The sequence below is a fragment of the Patagioenas fasciata genome, chromosome 4, assembly GCF_037038585.1.
Source record: "Patagioenas fasciata isolate bPatFas1 chromosome 4, bPatFas1.hap1, whole genome shotgun sequence".
NCBI classification, from domain to species: domain Eukaryota; kingdom Metazoa; phylum Chordata; class Aves; order Columbiformes; family Columbidae; genus Patagioenas; species Patagioenas fasciata.
Genome location: NC_092523.1, coordinates 79079744 through 79098255, shown reverse-complemented (window position 1 = coordinate 79098255; position 18512 = coordinate 79079744). Strand labels below are relative to the sequence as shown.

Sequence of the window (18512 nt, the reverse complement as noted above, 5' to 3'; positions counted from 1 at the left end):
CTCGAGAGATGGAGTCCTCTACAAGTCATGTCCTGGGAGCCAGCTGGTGTTGATTGCTAGAAGCTTAGCTCATCATGGTCTACGCTGTTTGCTGACCCTGCACGGTGCAGAGCCCACAAGACACAAAAAGACCACGTTTATTAGAAACTTTTTCTCAATACACGCATATATATGTGCATTTACGTAGGTGAAAAAGATCATCCCGGTGATGGTGGCTGGCGGGTGGTGTCTTCCACTGATGGAAGCCATGCTCCATTGTACCTTCCTATGTTCTTGATACCATCTAAAGAGAAAAACATTCCTGAAGTTGCAGTCCAAATCACTTTTAGCTGCAAAGACACCATCACACGATCCAGCTGCATAAGTATTGTGAGATGACCTCAGCTTTCAACAGTTTTGCAACCTTCTCAACACGATGCAAAGTTTGCTGTCCCTAACTAGCAGGAGATGCGCTCTGCAGCTCTGGTGCCCCTGGCAAATATATCAATGTAATATCAGTATTACAGCAGCCTCGAATACTTAAGTTACACCCAGTTAAGTGTAAGTATCTCTTTTGCACTCTTGGAAAAGTCTAAAGATTTTAAATTGAATTTACCGCACACTTTTAGTGATACACGTTCAGAACGAAAAAATAAAGTGCTCCAAATTGCTTTGGTTTTGATGCTACCATTGCAGGGAAATCTTTAAATTGGACATAATGAGAGATCCAAGGTCAAAAGGGAGAGAAGGCCTTGTACTGTACCATACTTCTCTCATGCACCCTTTTCTCTTCAAGTTTATTCATTTTGCAGTTCAAAAAGGTCGTCACCAGAAATTCAATGTTCTATACCAATGATTTTCTACCAAACTGCCTTGCAGTACAGGTCACACAGTTCTCATGCTCCCTTCTGTCACGTCTGCTCTTGGGATTCGACTGACTGCTTTCCACAGATGGTTTCTTTATCCATCTCTGCATTCCCGTTCCCTGCAGTCACTGAACGGTAGGATAAGGATGCACTGGTTTCCCCAAGTGCACCGTGTTGCTACAATCTGCCACGTTAGCATATCCAGCTTATCGCTTCTTATCTTGGCCAAGAAAAGAAGCTTCAAAAAATCACATATATCCTTTACACTCCTTTTGCAATTGCAAACTACGACCACAACATCCATGTCTTAGGCACAAACACAAGTGACAAAATGCTCCACCGCAACATCCAATTAAAAACACTTGTGGAAAATCCTGGAGAAAAACATTAACATGCTTGAAAATAACCAAGATGAAAAAGCCAACCAGCCTCCAAAACTTGGCTGTTTGATAAATTTATGGCCTTAAACCAAAAGAGACGAGAAAGGGGAGTTAAGTACTTTACTTTCTATAGCATCAGATTAAAATAACATTTACATACTCACAGCACAACATACTGTCACCAACTGAATTAAGTTTTCAAAAGCCAATGAGCAACAATTGTTGCTGTCAACCTGTCAAGCAAAAGCAAATTAAATGAAAAAGTGAAGCACTAGCACAGAAGTAGAGGCATTTAGAAAATAAACATGAATACAAGGAATCAAACTGCAGGAAATGAAGGATATTTTAAAAAATATTATGAAAACCATAACCTGGAGAATGGAGAGCAGGTGCTTTGTGGAAAAAACCTAATCCAGTGAACACAACAGTCTGTTTATTGTTATTTACATAAATATTTAACAGCTGTTATTACAGGTATGCAACTTCTCTTTTACAGACGGAAGTAAATCCAATAAATAAGCTAATGAATGTACCTTTTCTTTCTTATTAACACAGTAATTTTCAATTAAATTCTCCATTATTAAAATGGTGGAAAGAAACAGGATGAAAATGCTTTAACGCAGCGTTGCCTTAGGTCATTAATTCACATTATGGCAACAAGTCTTGAATCTACAAAGGGTGAAGCCAATTAAGGTTGATATAGACACTAAATTTACACCACATTTGAACTTGGGCACCACATTGTGAAACCAAATATTATCAACCAAAGTCACTACATAAGCACTGGAGTTTCAGGTGTAAAACAGGAAAAACCCTATTCTGAATTTCACACAGGTGTCAAACTACTTTAAGGACCATATTCCTAATACCACATTGGTATTGAAGTCGAAAGAGAAACTTGCAAGCACTTGCAATTTAAAAAATAGAGGCTTTACTTAACAGTCAGAGGGATTTAGTCTCTCAATAATTATTCCTGCTAGGCTTTATTACACTGTGTTCATCATCTAATCACATGATTTTAATGTTTTCTTAGGTTCCACATCAGACATATCTGGGGGAAAAGAAAAATCACACTTGGTTTTGCAAGAGCAAAGCAATAGACAAGAAGAAAAAAGTGTATAAGGAGCAAAGAAAAAAGCCATTTTAATGTTACAAGAAAAAAAGTTTTGAAAAATGGTTAAAATAAGTATCTGGAAATTCAGGGAACCATGGAAGATGGTAACGGAGGAGATCCAGCCATAGCTTATTAACCAAATACATCAAGGTATTCCGCATCAATGCCAACCAGCAGAAAACCTATCAGCAACAGCACTTCTATGGACCTTGTTCTGTAATAAAAGAGTTGCTGTATGAACAGATTTCTCGTTCAACTAAGAAACCCCTGAAATGTGGGCAAGACAGCAGCCGTACTGACTCCTGTTCTTAAAAAGCAATACAGTTTAATGGGATAGATGGATTAGAAATTAAGTTTGAGTTACATTAAATACACACTTCTTTATAAACACGTATGAAAGAACCCAGAAGATAGTCGGTATTTAACTTCCTTCTGAAAATTTGAGACAGCTAAACTGTTTTAGTCTTCCTTATTATACTGTAGTATTTTTAAGTTAAACTGATTGAACATCCTTTGCTAATCTGTTCTACCCTGTCAAATTCTATTCCACTGAATTCCACAGAACACATTAAAAATATCCAAATAAAGGGAATTTGCAAATCAGAAGGCACCATGTGCATTGACCTTCGCTCTTCTTTTGAATTTGCAGTATGGTTCATTTTAGTCAAGCTGTTGAAACATTTGTGCTATAATGGATCAAATTAAGGCAACCAGCTGTGATGTTTAATTTAAGCTAAAAGTTTATGATCTACAACTACACAATACCTTAGGGAATAACTGATATTTCATGTTATTGAACTAAACGCAGTTACAAAATGGTTACAATCTACCCCACGTTTTACTCCGAGCTCATTGTCATTTAAGCTTTGGGTCTGTAAAGAGCACAAGCGGTCAATCAAACCTGGGTATTATAAAGAACAAATGAACAACCAGTCCCAGCCTTTGCTGAATACACAGATTTCAAGCCTTCTGCTCTAATGTCGTGTTAGATTACTCTTATATTTTATCCTTCCTTATGTGTAATGGAGTTTCTCCATTTGTGAGAAAGTGAGAATTGCAATAAGTCATTAGCTACTGTATCATAATGCGCCTTTTTAGTGGATATTTCATCCAAACAGATACGGTACATAGAGTTGAACAAATGGAACAAAAATAACAAAAAAGCCCAGGTATTTTCCAGCTACGAAGCACTCTTGAAAGAAAACCCCCTCCAACAGTCGTTAAACCATTGCACCGTTATTGACAACGGCAATGAACAAAAGGAGAAAGAAATGGCACGTTATGAATGATTAAGTAACAATTATCTTTTGGAATGTCTTGAGAGATTAATAAAGAAGAGAAAAACTAAGGTATGGTTATATATCAGATGAAAAAAATGTGAAAACTAATGTAATGAAAGTTGAAACTTTGGGTTACCCATGTGGAAATGAATGGAGGCAGCCAGAATATTGATATATGGCCAAACATCACGCATAGTAACTAGATCACTACTTTGTTGGCTATTCTTTTAAAAAGTTTAAGATATCTAGATGTGATGGTTTAGAAATGAAGGATCTATAAGACACCTATTCCAAATAGAAACTGATAATTTATAGCAATCAATATGAATAATTATAGTAATTATGTAATAATTATCGATAATTCTGACAATAACAATGTGCCCCCAGTGAACTGCAAAGCTGCAAGTATTACATATTACTGCAAGAACACTGAGAAAATCTCCACCTTTAACATGCAGAAACTCCCAGGAATTTTAAATACATACTAATAAAATAGATCCCCACTTTTATTTCTCTAAATTCATATTAATGGACTTAGCAAAGAATCTGCTACTTTCCACTACATGCTGGTTGATACCGCTCTGGAATTAACTGCTGCATTAACATTTGGAAACTGGAGGTTACCTGGTACAACAGAAATGTCCGTTTTCCACCACAATATTTCAAAATCTGTCCTATTGACTCATGAAAAAACCCACAAAACCTCCAACCAAACAAATCCAACCCCAGCCTAACATGACTTATAACATTCTAAACAATTGCTCAAAGCATTTTTGAAGTGGAAACTTGGTGCTGAATAATTGGCTTGATCCTTCATAACACGATTATGAAGTGACAATCTTAACACTCATATACAAGTTTTTGCAACCATATGCCATCTGTACAACCTCAAACAAGCGCTGTAATTCCACAGCGAGAACGAGAAGCTGTGAGAAAACAAAGTGCTTTGTGGATTCAAGAAGTCGGAAGGCACAGCTTGAACAGCTACAACATTTCCAACCGATGGCAGTCTTTCCTTCAAACAGACACCAGTTACAACCCGAGAGGGACAACAACAGCCCAACAAACTACAAAATAAAGACCTACAATAATTCTACTAAACCACAAAATACTTGACAGTCAATTCCTCTTTTGTTTGCCTGCCAAATGCTCAAGTTAGAGTTTTATGTTACTCTGGCAACAGTGAATTAGATCAAGTGCTTGTAAAAATAGGCTTAAAAAAATCCACAACACACAAGCAGAAAATCAATCTGTATTTTTCAGTTTCGAAGTAAGAAACAAAAATCTGAGTTGAAGCATTCTGTTTTAAAATGCAATTTGTTATGCTGAACAAACACCTAGAATATGTTAATTGTGAGTGCTCTTGTTCTGCTTTTACCGGTTAAGGAGCAGCACTTCAATCTCAGCAGCACTTTCCTAAGTGGCCACGTAAATACCCGCACAAAGTACTCAAAGAACAAAGCCAAGTCCTTTCCCTAAGGACCAGCTGGGTCAGAATTGCTGGAGACACCAGCATCTTGAAAATCCAACCAGAGCCTTGTCCATACATGACCATGAATGACTTGAGACTGCTCCAGCTTCCCAGAGATAGCAGAATAAAAACGATTTGGTGTTCTTTTCAAGGTCAATGTAAGTATAGTTACCTGCACGCTGGGAATTTATTGTATGCCATACTGGGACTGCGGATGCACAAGACTGTTGCACATAGAGCTCAACGCCTGTTAATATGGCTAGAAGGTGTTGTTTTAATTAGTGGCTTCTCATCCATCACTGTATCTACTCAGATGTTTTGCTCTTTTTTGATCAATACAATTGAGTTCCTACAAATATTACCTTTTTTTTTTTTAGCAAAGTAAAAAAGCGGGTGTTTAGCATTGATCTTATGCCACTTGCATTTCATTTTAGAGCTGATTTTTCTTTCCTCAACCTACACTGAGGACAAAAACTGGTGGAACCTGAAGGGATAAGCATTTGAAAATGTAAAACCATCTCACTCGTGTGTGTACACGTAGTGTGTAATTTTGACATGCTACTTACAAACGGTGGACTTGGAGAAGTATCACTTCAATTTGCATTTTGTGGACAAAATTATAACACATAAATGTGTTTTCTGTCAGAAGCAACTGAGAACCTGCCAATATTAATGTATGTACGTTTTGAAGACTGGACAATGCTATGGAAGAAACAGCACGCTATACCTGCCAAAGTAGTATGGTAATTTCTTTTCTATTTTGTCTTGTGGAACAGAAAAAAAACCCACGAAACCATGCAAGAAAGATTTCCATTAAGAAATGACCTGTAATGTTCTACTGAAGCATTATCTATCAAAAATAATTAGGTAAAAAGGTAAAACAAATATTTTATAATGATAACTATCACATATCAACAGCCAAAGATTTTAAGGTAAATCCATATGAAAAACATTTCATTTTCTCACCATGGTCTATATTACAATCTGAAATTACTCAAGTACAATCTGAAAGTACTGAAATTATGTCAATCATAATCTCTTTCTAAAACACATCAGCGCTGCATTCAACAATTCTTACATTCTATGCATTGAAATTTTCCCCACAAATCTCAAAAAGGTAGTGATTCCTAATAACTACCACGGAAAACTGGCCAACAGGCTTTTGAAACAGACACACACACATGGATTTACAGCTTTGGAACTGTATCCTGCAGAATAAATTCCTGTGAGGAAAATCCCCTTTGATCCTCAAGTTTGCGCACAACACCAAGTGCCAAAGGACTTCAGTACAACACCCCCCGGAGTGATGGAAATATTCCACATTCTCCATTTCTAAACAGAAGCTTTGCTTGTCATTGGACTTTTTCTGTTAAGAGATTAATTAATTACCTTTTAATGACAAGGAAAGCTACTTGTTTGGTAGATATGGAGCACGCTCTTTGGAGAAAAGCATTGTCTCCACGGGAGGTTTCTTTTTCGTGGTTGAAAAGCCCTTCTAGACATCAAGTCATTCATTGCAAACCACCAAAGTGGCTCATCAAACATAATAACACACGGTCAAACACACAAAACACCTATTCTTCATAACAAAAAGGATTCCAAAGTATAATAGATATTTGCAAGCCTAATTTAAATGCACAGCCTAATCAGCCTATGAGATACATATCACAGTGAATTGCTAATACCAATGTGCATATTTTATTCTCATCTACAGATCTGAAGGAAGATTAAAAATTTATTGGGAGAACATATGAATACTTATGAGACATGTTAGTACATATCATTACCCGTGAAGTCAATGTTAATTTCTTAATTCCAGATTAATGGAAGCAAGAAAATGGAAAGTGACACAAATTAGTCATGCTGCATATTGATGGAACTGGGGTAGGAATAGAAAGTAATATTGAAAATATTTGCATATGTATGTAAATAAACAAATATCCACATCTAGGTTAACAGTATATTAGACAGAAGGATCCAAAACAAAGGGTTTTTTTTTTTTTATGCAGCCTATAAAATATTAATACCTCAGAAATATTTTAGTAAGTGCATTTTGTTCATATTTCATTTTGTTATACTCAAAATACAGAAATTATCTTCAGTCAGTATAAGTTCTTTTGTAATTTATTTCAGTAGCTAGAGCTTATCTTTGCTCTCCTCTGCTCGGCTCCTATCAAGACCACGGGTTAAACGAAAGCACTGAACAGGAAGGACACATCTCAGTACCCAGTGACCTTCCTAACACCATCTCTCTACAGAGTGGAAGGCAGCAGAAACCTGGAATGGAATACAATAGAATGGAATGGAGTGCAACAAAACCGGCGGCTGAAATTGTACTGTGCAACCAGACACTCCAAAGCCAGAAAACCACACATCCTACTCATCATATTGATCCAGATAACGCCTGCAATGGAAAATGTCCAGATGCCTGTGCACACATGAAACAGAGAGAATGTGGAAACCACCTCTACACACTTCCCAAGAATACGTTTGGAAACAAGACTAAAAATATAAAAGAACCACACGCCACAAAACACACACACACACAAACACCAAACCAAAGAACACACAGCCAACAAGAACAAAAAACACCAACCAACAAATACAAATCACACATTCACCTAAGACAATATGGGAGACCTCAACAAAGAGACTATTTCTTCAGTATCCATCGTATTAAACAAGCACCATAATTTGAAGACTTGTCCTAACCAGAGGAACATCTTGAGATAAGATGATTTGGTTGAACCTGAATTTCAGATAAAAGATCGGTCATCTATAAGTGTCCTTGTGGTACTGATATAAAATGTAATAGTGTCTCCATATATCTGCATGTGGGAGGAGAGAACTTATTACTCTCTAGATATTTGATGTTTGTATTACCCAGACTGATGGCAGAACTTCATGTTACAGTTAACCTATAGGAGCAATGCTTACCTGGGCTTGCTCTCGTCTGTATCAGCTGAGCCAACTGATGATAGTTGCTATATTTTTAGAAATAAGTGACGGTTCTTATACCCTTGTATTTTTATGACCTTCTGGAGAAAGCTGCAAGCATTAGAATAGAGCACACAATATAGCTCAAAATGAAATAAAGAGGATGATTTGGAACTGCTCATAACCTTCTTTGCACATTTAGGTGAACCTCCAACTTACTATAAAGAAGAGTTTTTTAATACAATGGACTTTGTCAGCAGCAAGTGGATGCAACTTTAACATGCTGACAACAGCACTAATACTTTTTGAAAACTAAACCAAATAATATCTGTCACTTTTTAATAAAGATAAAGGGAGAAACACTGAAATCATTACATGAGAATATGAAATGCATAATTTAGTTTTAATGTGTTTAAAAGAGTCGTTTCGCAGACGTCAGTGTTTAAAGGGGTTAGTGTCAGGCTATTCATCTGGAAGCTGTGCACCTTGCAGTGATTTGTAGTCACTGAAAAGCAGCAAAACATGGAATTCAAATGAGCGTTTCAGTCACTTCTTAAAGAAAGAAGACGATTTCAACACTAACAGAGCACTTCATGATCCTTTCTTCAAATGCCAAAGAAATAACATTGTCAGTGCTTACTGAAGTCAAACATTACATGTTGAAGTTGTGCAAACAATCCATTTCGGATTTGGATTTTACCTTGAAAAGCAAACAACTACATATGACAGTATATGACACACTGTATGCTTCAACTTCTACTGAGGCTCCAATCCAGAGGACCAGATTTAAGGAGTAAAACCCCCAAAATTGCATAGAGCTGACACCAGAACATCAGAATCAACTACTATAGTCTTCAGATCCCTTCCTCTGGAAGCTGATAAGTACTACTTGATAGTACAGAAAGAGAAGTTTACAGACAATGACAAAAGCAATGCAGAGTTATTGGAACATTGCCAATGGTAACGAATCTTTATCTCAACATCACATTTCTTTTGTTGTGCTTTTACAAAATGTTCACGTAAAGAGGGAAAAAATAATACAGCGATACTGAAGTTAATGCTCAAAGTTACGAGCATCTTCAAATGCAAATCACAAATGCATTTCCTTGCCTTTGGTTTTGAAGTTAACACGATTTCTGACTAATAAATTACTCCTGTCTGGAAATAAGACAAGTCTGAATCTATAAGTTTTTTCCCCTCTTTGAGACCTTCAGGACAATACTAAACTGAAATCAATTGCATGTTAGCTCAGACCTAGAATTAAAATGCTTCAAGGCACTAGACCTGGAGATACTCTCCTAGACTTGACCCCAGCAGATTCCAAACCCAGGCCACGCTCCCAGGAATGTTCTAAAAATCCACTTTAAAAAGACAGGAAAAACAGGCAGCACCCGTTGTGTAATGGATGACTTCATAAAGGAGGCCAAGTAAACCATCAGTTTTCTCCAATCCTTGAAATTCAAGTGAGCTCTTCCAAAACCCTCAAAATAACAACAACAAATTTACTTCTAATAAAAATTATCTACTATATATAAAAGGTTGCACTGAAATTTTCAGACACCAGGGAGATAAAAAGACTTCTCCATTTCACAAGTCACCTGCAGAAAAGCTCTAAACCCTTGTGGAACTGCACACAAAAAGCCAAGAACGGCTGAACTTTCATTCCTGCTGAAGAAGAAAGGTCCTCACAGAGCTTCAAGTGGACTTCACCAGTATTTTTCAAAGTCTCTTAAAAGAACAGCCTGAATGGCATGGCACATTCAGCCATGCTTTTTAAAGGATTAATGAAATATTTGTGTTAAATGGACTGTATGGGCTTCTCAGATGGTCATTTGGAACTCCATCTTTTAAAGCTTAAAGGCTAACATACTGTTTTAAACCCCTGTGACACCACGTTGCACATCTCTCATTACCAAGCCAGCTTTAGATCTCTAGGTACTCATTACAGTATATTCTGTATGTATACCAAAAATGCCCTGTCTATTAAACTATAAAACCATACTCTGTTCTTTGTGCTTCGACTGTCTCTGCCCCAAGAGAAAATATCTATTGTTTGGGGGGGTTTTCATATTAAAACTGTACCAAATTCACGAAGGCAACAATACAATTTTGGCAGCTTGAGCCTCTTTTGCACAACCATGGAAAGCGCCAGATACAACAGAGCACAAATGTTCTTTATTTCCTTCTTGTTCATCTCCCCTGCCTGGGCAGACACAAACACACGTACATAATTCTAGTATCACCAAGATGCTTTGCAGTAAAACAAACCTTGTACCATATTCAGCTTTTCGGGAAGTCCCCTGTCAAAGCTGACATACTCTGACTTTGTTAAACCTTCTTTTCAGGACAATTGAAACATCCCTTTAAACTGATGCTGTGCCTGGAAACCACTCCAAGTCATTTCCTCCCTGAGTTTCACGAACGCTTGCATGTGTTTTAACACATTCCTGGTTCTGTAGGTGAACAGACGACCTCCTGAATAGAAAAGACATTTTCTCCAGCATCAAGCACAATATCTTTTCAAATCTTCCTAAAGGCCATTCTGGCTGATTTTGAGATTGCACTCTTATCACTGCTATTGTGTACTTCAGCCACCATAAACCAAAAAAATCTCAGGAAACAATTACTAAACCTTCAAAATTATTCTCGTTTTCTACATTTTACCATGTGAAGTCTGAGACGCTGTTGCTATTTTACTTCAGAAAGATCAGCTTGTAACTTCTCTACCATGTGGATTTTTTGTGGGGGGTCATTTTTTTGGCATTTGTTTTTAGTTTGCATTGTTTAGGGTTGTGCGTGTGTTTGGTTGGTTTTATCATATATATATATATATTTAATGCACATGGGAGCTATCATACAGCATTGTCAACCTTTTCCTTTCTTCACTTCTAGTTTGATGTTAACAGTAACACCTTGTTCTTCTGGTTATTTGGCTAACAAGGTCACACCATTAATCACAGAGGGAGACACGCAACTTGGTTAACACTGGCCTTGTTTACACTTCTCTATTTCCAATGCAGCACACAAATCATCTTTGAATCAGAAAAAGCCATCTGATCTAATGAATGACAGAATAAGCTGCCAACAACCTTTACATGCTAAATATTTCATTAATATACCTGTCCATTGAAAGCATCTTATTAAGTAAATTAAGCATTCTATTATTCTCCTACAGGATGGACACTTAGACTTTTCCCCTCTAGACATGCAATGACAGGACTTGCTGTAAATCAGCACAGCTCATCAGCACACCAAGTAGCTTTACCCACTGAAGACCTGGTCCTTATTGACACATAAATCACAAGGGAATGAGAAGTTGACTGCATCATTACTTCAACTCCTACAATGGAATAAGAGACTACATGGCTCTAACCCTACAACATGAATAGGACACTCTCAACTTGTTTTCTATACCGCATTTAAGTTCAAATATACACAATACAGCATCGAGACCAACGTGTAAGTTGATGTACAGATGGAATTGTTAAACAATGCTTGTTTGGTTTGTTTTTTCCAAACAAAGAACCATGCATAAACCTATCCATGCAATTCTCCCTCAGTAATTACACACGAAAGACCAAAGCAGCCAACATTTCACAGAAAAAGGAAGGATAGTTATTTTCACTTATTTTAGCATAAAAACAGATGAGCTGTGAGAGATGTCTCCTTGTACGTGATGATTCTCGACTGCATTAATTAGCCGTGAGCCTAAAATTCTACTCCCATGCCTCCTGAGAAGCACAGCACTATTTATAGTAAAATTCAGGAGCCACTTCACCGAGTGCCTACTGGGAGATTAGCAACACTACAGAGCTATGGAATATTAGTCTGTGTTTTATTTACTCCCATCAGCGTATACGAGGACTATAGCACTACAAAACACAAAGAGGGATGCTAACGATCACTAGAGCTCTATGGAAAAAAAAAAGCAAAAGCCATCACAAAATGCTGAGTAATCAGGTTTGACACGTCTTTAATGTTCTTCACCAATAAACGTATGTAATTTCGCAGCCTGAAGTCATTACTAAGAAAGCTGATGAGGAAATGCAAAGACATTCAGAGAGCTAAACACTCAACCTGTAAAGTGAGGCCCTTAAGACTTCTTTAAAGATGCTGTTCCATAAGTTAGACATATGGTACGATACAGTTAGGAAGAGATGTTCGGCAAACTAAATGAGCAAACTTTTATTAACATTTTACATTGACACTTTAAGTGCACATTAGCGTAAGCGTATGTAAAAGCCTGAAAAGCATTTAGCACAGAATCCTGTCCCTGGGTACCAAGATTTACCTGGGCAGGAGGCAGCAGCTCCCCAGGGACAGGTGAATAAACCTCCTTCCTTTGCTGAACAAACCTCATCATGTCCATCAGCTCCATTAGCATCAGATGGCCTTTCTGTTAATTATGCCAAATCAAACATGATGAAACTACAAAGCGTTCTGTAAAAACGGACGATACGGATCACGAAAATTATAACAGCAAGACATAACCATTAAAAATGTATTTTTGAGCAGTACGTGCATGCCTGTCTATTCACACTGAATATAATGGTAGAAAAAAAAGCGATGCCAACATCAGCCGACACATTTTACACATCGTGTTGGTCAAAGCTGCGTAAAAAGAAAGTGAGAGGAGTCCTTGCTCAAGAGAAATAGAATTGATGCTCACCAGCCTTTTTACACTTAAAAACAGAGACAAAACAAAACACTCACACGATAACAAATGAAAAACCACCAAACACTCCACATCACAACGTAAAAGTTTCTCTATGGGTAAGTTTCTCATGTTTTAAAGGGAATAATTCTAGAAAGTAGAAACACCTCTAAGTCATCAAATGAAAGGTGGCTCGAGCCCACAGTGAGTCATAAAGCCATGACTGTTAGATGATTCCTAACCTACAGATGACCAGCTGAATCCTGCTCCTGCTGGGTAGGCAGCCATGCCACCAAATCTGAATTTCTCCTTAATATCCACCCTTAGTACAGCCTCAGCAATGTGATGAAAGAATAAATGAACAAGAAGGCTGGACTTGACTCTTTCATGGCACGCAATAATTCTCCGTGCGGGGCACAATCATGTCAATAAAGCAGTATAGGAAAAGATATAAAAGACTAAAATTAAGACAATATCTGGTGCCTGTGATAAAGAGGTTGATTTTTTAATCTATACTTAGCCCTTCCCAAAGGCCTCTGGGTGGCTAAGTAGAGCTAAAAATACAATTGTAATTAAAATCTGCACAAACACCAAATCAATACAACTGATATATTCTTCCTTGAAGCACAACTCCTTTCTCATTATTTAATTTATTTACTCAAATTTTCTTTGATGTGCCACTGATCACTTCATAAGGTGTTTTTTAAAGCCAGTTTTTAATACTGAACTTATTTGTGTGAAAGAACTATTAGGCCTTATTTATATTTCCAAACAGACTCCGACGGCAAACAGAAGAGCTTTATTCTATTTACTATACAGATATATCTAACAGTCACAATATGTTGTATTTTAACCCTTTCCACAGGCAAAGCAGCATGCACAGGGAGAACAGCCCTGTCTCCAGTCTCACTTGTTCTCTGGTTGTTTCATTGATTTTTAAATACATGAATCTATTTCTAGAGAAACAAACACTACAGCATCCGGTAAAAAAATGTTGTTTGTGATGATCATTTCCAAGAGATGTTAAACATTAACCTGGATCTCAGGCAAATCTGCATTTTACCCACTAATGGGAGAATATTATTCAGCAATACATCCTACATGGTCTCGACTCCCTATCCTGGCCTGAATCCATATTTTATAATTTCTTAAATAATAGGTGTCTAAATAACAGTTGACATCTGGTACCATTAGAAGACATGCTAGGAGTCTGATAACTAGCTAGATTTTTGGATAACACCCACGTGAGAGAAAGATCATGTTTTCAATTAGCCTAACGCTACTTTAAACATAATAATGTAAAAAATAATTTCATTACGGTGGAAGTTAATTATGATATGGAATAATAATACTATGATTTATGCTCAGAGCCCAAAACCAAGAGTTTCAGAGCATGCTGGGCTACCTTGCCAAGGACAGATCCAGCAAATGATTTTTCCCCTCAGTGCTGTGGAGGTTGGATCTGAAAATAACACACGTAGTTTTGGGGGTCCCAGCACAAGAGGTGGGTGCAAACTGGAGATAGTACAGGCCAGTAACATGGGGGGGCAAAAGACATCCAAGCAGAGGTAAGAGAACTGGGTTCGTTTAGTCTGGAGAAGTCTAAACTCATGAATAACAAAAATAAATTAACACAATTAATAAATAAGGAAAACCAAAGCTGAAATGGACCTCCTGTTCTTCAGACATGTTTCCTTACCGTTTCTAGGAATTATTAAAGACAGAACCTCAGGTTTGCCACTCTTTGAGGGTTCTTCCTATCTACACAGACAAACAGATAACTGGATGTGTCAGCAGCTTCCCAATTCCCTACCGCTTATGTACATTTTGCACTTCTCAGTTAATTATGGCCTCCCTGGTTAAGAACTAACACTCACTCTATCCCTCTCCATCTGCTTGCTCATTTCTGCAGAAAACCAGATTTTCGTAACAGTGACATCTTTGAAAAAAGCTCTCTGCTTGGATACTTAAATTTTGCTGGCTAAGCAGAACGGTCCATGAATTTAAGGTTTAAAAATCAAGAGAAACAAACATGAGTTACAAACTCCAATTTGACAAAATAAGAATCCAATAGTACTAGACAATATATCCTAAGGTACTTGATGGTCAAGAAAAAGGAGCTGATCATAGAATCGTTTTGGTTGGAAGAGACCCTCGGGATCATCGAGTCCAACCAGAACCCAACTCCAGCACTAACCCGTGTCCCTGAGAACCTCGTCTAAACACCTTTAAACCCCTCACGGATGGTGACTCCAGCACTGCCCTGGGCAGCCTGTTCCAATGCCTGGTTGGATAAAGGTATCTTAAAAGAGATATCTTATAAAGATATCTTTAATAAGATACAACAAAATAAATGCCACAGAATTCCAGAAACGGATCTAATCTTCCTCACACCAAGTGAAGAAGGATCGTTTGCATAGCAAGTTCCATAGTCTAAGCACACCTGTGTTTGCAGTTGCCGTAAAAGGTGGATCCAGTGGCAATTTCAAAATCTTCAGTCCTCTCCGTGTCACCCTTCCCTTCATAATCTATCACCCTGCTCTTCAAAGAAACATGATAGCTACACAGTTCAGCTCAAAAATAGATTGAGTTCTCCTGCCGCTTTGGATCATCCTTTAATTGCACCACTTTTTATCTTTCCAGCCTATTAACTCGAGATCCTTCTAACGCACACCAACCACACTGAAGCAAATATACATAAAGATAGTTTATTTTTCTTCCTTCTCATCACCATACTGCTCGTACAATAGCTCCCTTGTTCTTCCCAAAACCGTAATAATACAGCATATCCTATTGCCCAACTAGCAGTGCTTGGTAAAACCTTCATTTGTAAGCTGGAACGCAAATATCACGCTGTGAGAAAGTCTGGATTTACAGAGTCCTGTGTTGATAACGTGTGAATTCTGATAAATACTACAGCCTGCAAACTCTATTACTCTTCTGGTAAATCATGAGAGCTCCCTTGGAGAAAAACAATATCATCTGTAAGTCAAATTGGGAAATGTACGATAAATGTCTTGCATTATTACTGGAAAACTCCAAAATATGTTAAGCACATTTCAAATATACTGAATAATTCATAAACAATAGCTCTGGAAAAGAAAACTAAGCACCAACCAAAACTGAAAAGATATATTGTCACTTTATTTTCTGAACTCAACAAAGAATAATAAGAAACGGTTTACTGTTTTTATTTTACTGGCCATATAGAGCAACCTAATGAAAAAGCAGTCAGAAAAGTCAAATAAATGCATAATGTGAAAGATTAAGTTAATTTACTATTAACCAGTAGCTATTATCTTCTCCTTGTAATTGAAATTGAATATATGGTTAAAAGTCAGTAAGAGCACTGTTTTTTATTTGATTTTCTGACGGTGACCATATATTACCTTTTTATCATCTTCTAAAAGATACGAAGCAGTATAGAAAGCTCATCCAGTTAAACTATCAACACAGCCAAAATATGCCAGATTACTTGGGTAATATTCTTTTTGAAGGAAGTTACCAATTCAAGTAGAAATTCACAAGCTAGCTTTCTACCGGGACACTCGTCAGGCCCGTGTATACAATCTCAGAACACGCTGTTTATCAGCGATATCCCACATTTTACTATCATTCCACATTAACGCGTTACCGCACTTCAGCCATCTGCCTCCTTTTGAGCAAGCCAAACCATACGAAAAATCACACTGGCTCTTTGCTGTCTTCATATTGTTTATTCAGAGTACTTAAAACATAGATTTCTTCATTACCACAATTACCAGCAAGCGTTGATACAAATCCTGGTTTGCACCACAAAGTCTCAGGTGCAGCCAGCCTTGCTCCAGGGACACAGGTTAACGCTCTCGTTTGACCTCAACACGGTCATGGTATAAAACAAACACTACACTATATGCTGCTACGTAGGAAAGATGATCTACAAGGATTCATTCAAGGAGCAATTAGAATCTCTAGAAGTGCGTGTCAGTCAATAGTACGTAACAGCTACAGAGATGATGAACTACAACATACAAAGCCTTCCTGCCCACCACACCTCAGGATGCTGCCAATTCCAGTTGTCCTAAAATATACCTGTAGTCGAGGATCTTTATATCTTCATTAGAGTTAAAATTGGCTAAGTCAAATTGGTTAAAAAAGAAATAAAACAACAGAAGGGTGGCATTGAGACCTATTGTTTCACCTAAATCACAGCAAACCACTCAAGGGACCGGCACGGACCCGGAATCACTGCCTAATCCCCACTGTGTGACCGGGATATTGTCACTTTCACACTGTGTGTCTGTCTCCTGGAAGTGATTCAGAGAGCCATCACACATCACACCAGCCTTTTCTGGAGTATGTGCAATTAATTCTCCTGCCAAAACTGGGATAAAGAAGCCTGACACTTCAATAATGTTTAAGCACACCTAATTATTTATTTTCTGGTCCTAATGGTTCCTAAGCATGAGAAAGAAAGAGGATTTGGAAGAACTCACAACTGTCTACTTTTATGTACATTGTTCAGGAGTCTGTAATGTCCCTTCATAAAATAGCCAACCTAAAATAACACTACAAACCAGTAGAATGTAGAGCAAGCAGGTAACCAGTGTAAATATTAATATAAGTAATAACATTATTTTCAAATGGGTATTACCTCATTTCTTTACAATTTCAAAGGTGATTTTTTTTAAATTTTGAAAATAGTGGTTTAATAAAAATTTCTTTTTTTTTCCAAAAAAATCCACAAACCAGTATTCACCGTGTGTTCCTTGATTTGTTTTTCCATATCTCACTCTTCGCCTGTCAAAATAAGTCGTGATTCTAGGACTCTGCAACTCAAGGCATCTATACTGGTGTAACTGTTTCAAGGTGATTTTTACACTCAACCCCAGTGTCTTTCACAACCAGTTTATCAGCAGGATTCAAGTGCATCTCAGGCTTCCATGAAAAACCCCACAAAATTGCACAAATTACAATTTGCAGAGATAAAACAACAAGAACAAAAAGGCAGTTATGGTTTGTTGAGCCAGTTCCAGAGTATCTAGTCCTACCCCATTAATTTCTACAGCTTGAGGAACAGCTCACCAAACTAGCACTATACCTAGATATTCCATAAATATACAAAGTCTAACATCTGATAAAGAGCCACCTCCACAGCAGAAAAACATCTCCAAGAGCTGGGCTGTGATGGGGATTAATTTCCTGTCCTCATTTTGCCTCCGGTTCCACTCAGAATCCACACAAACCGTGTCACCGCATTTTTTATTTCAATGGGACAACACATGACTCAAGTTACACAGGGACATCAAGGCTGAAAGGATAATCTTGTTAATGCTCATTTTTCAGTGTTAATGCCACTGTGCCAATGACAGCAGCGGAATAAATGTTACTGTAAGCAGCACTCAGTTATTTTTGTCACTATACCACAAAAACATTTTCTGCTTGAAGTCATTCCAAGTGCTCGAACTGCAGTGGAAAGAGATGGATTTGGAACGTGTTCACAAACAGGCAGCTTCAGGTAGAGCCAAAGACAAACAACAGCTTGTCAAGAACTCCTTTTACCCAGCCCCACAGAAATGACTGACGTGGTTTATTTGATCTTCGGGGTAAGAGGGTATTTTCACAAAAGAGTACAGCACGCAGACAAAGTGATGCTTTAAACTCGATTTTCAAGTTCCTGCTCAGGTTCACCATGTCCAAAGAATGTTGGAGCAGTTTTGGGCACCTGACATAGCGGAAGCCAAACTCTTCTATTCGCGCTTTGTTTCCTGAAAAACACTCATTTCAGGAATTGGAGAGGTATTTATTCCACTTCTCCATCTACGTATATTTATTCCTCCAGAAAAGACAAA

At 37.7% G+C, this 18512-nt stretch overlaps 1 protein-coding gene across 7 annotated transcripts in view; it reads right to left on the bottom strand.

Annotated features, from left to right (window-relative positions):
• The window catches only part of CCSER1 (coiled-coil serine rich protein 1), a 436344-nt gene that overhangs the window by 182612 nt on the left and 235220 nt on the right, over positions 1–18512 (bottom strand). The window lies entirely within an intron of this gene.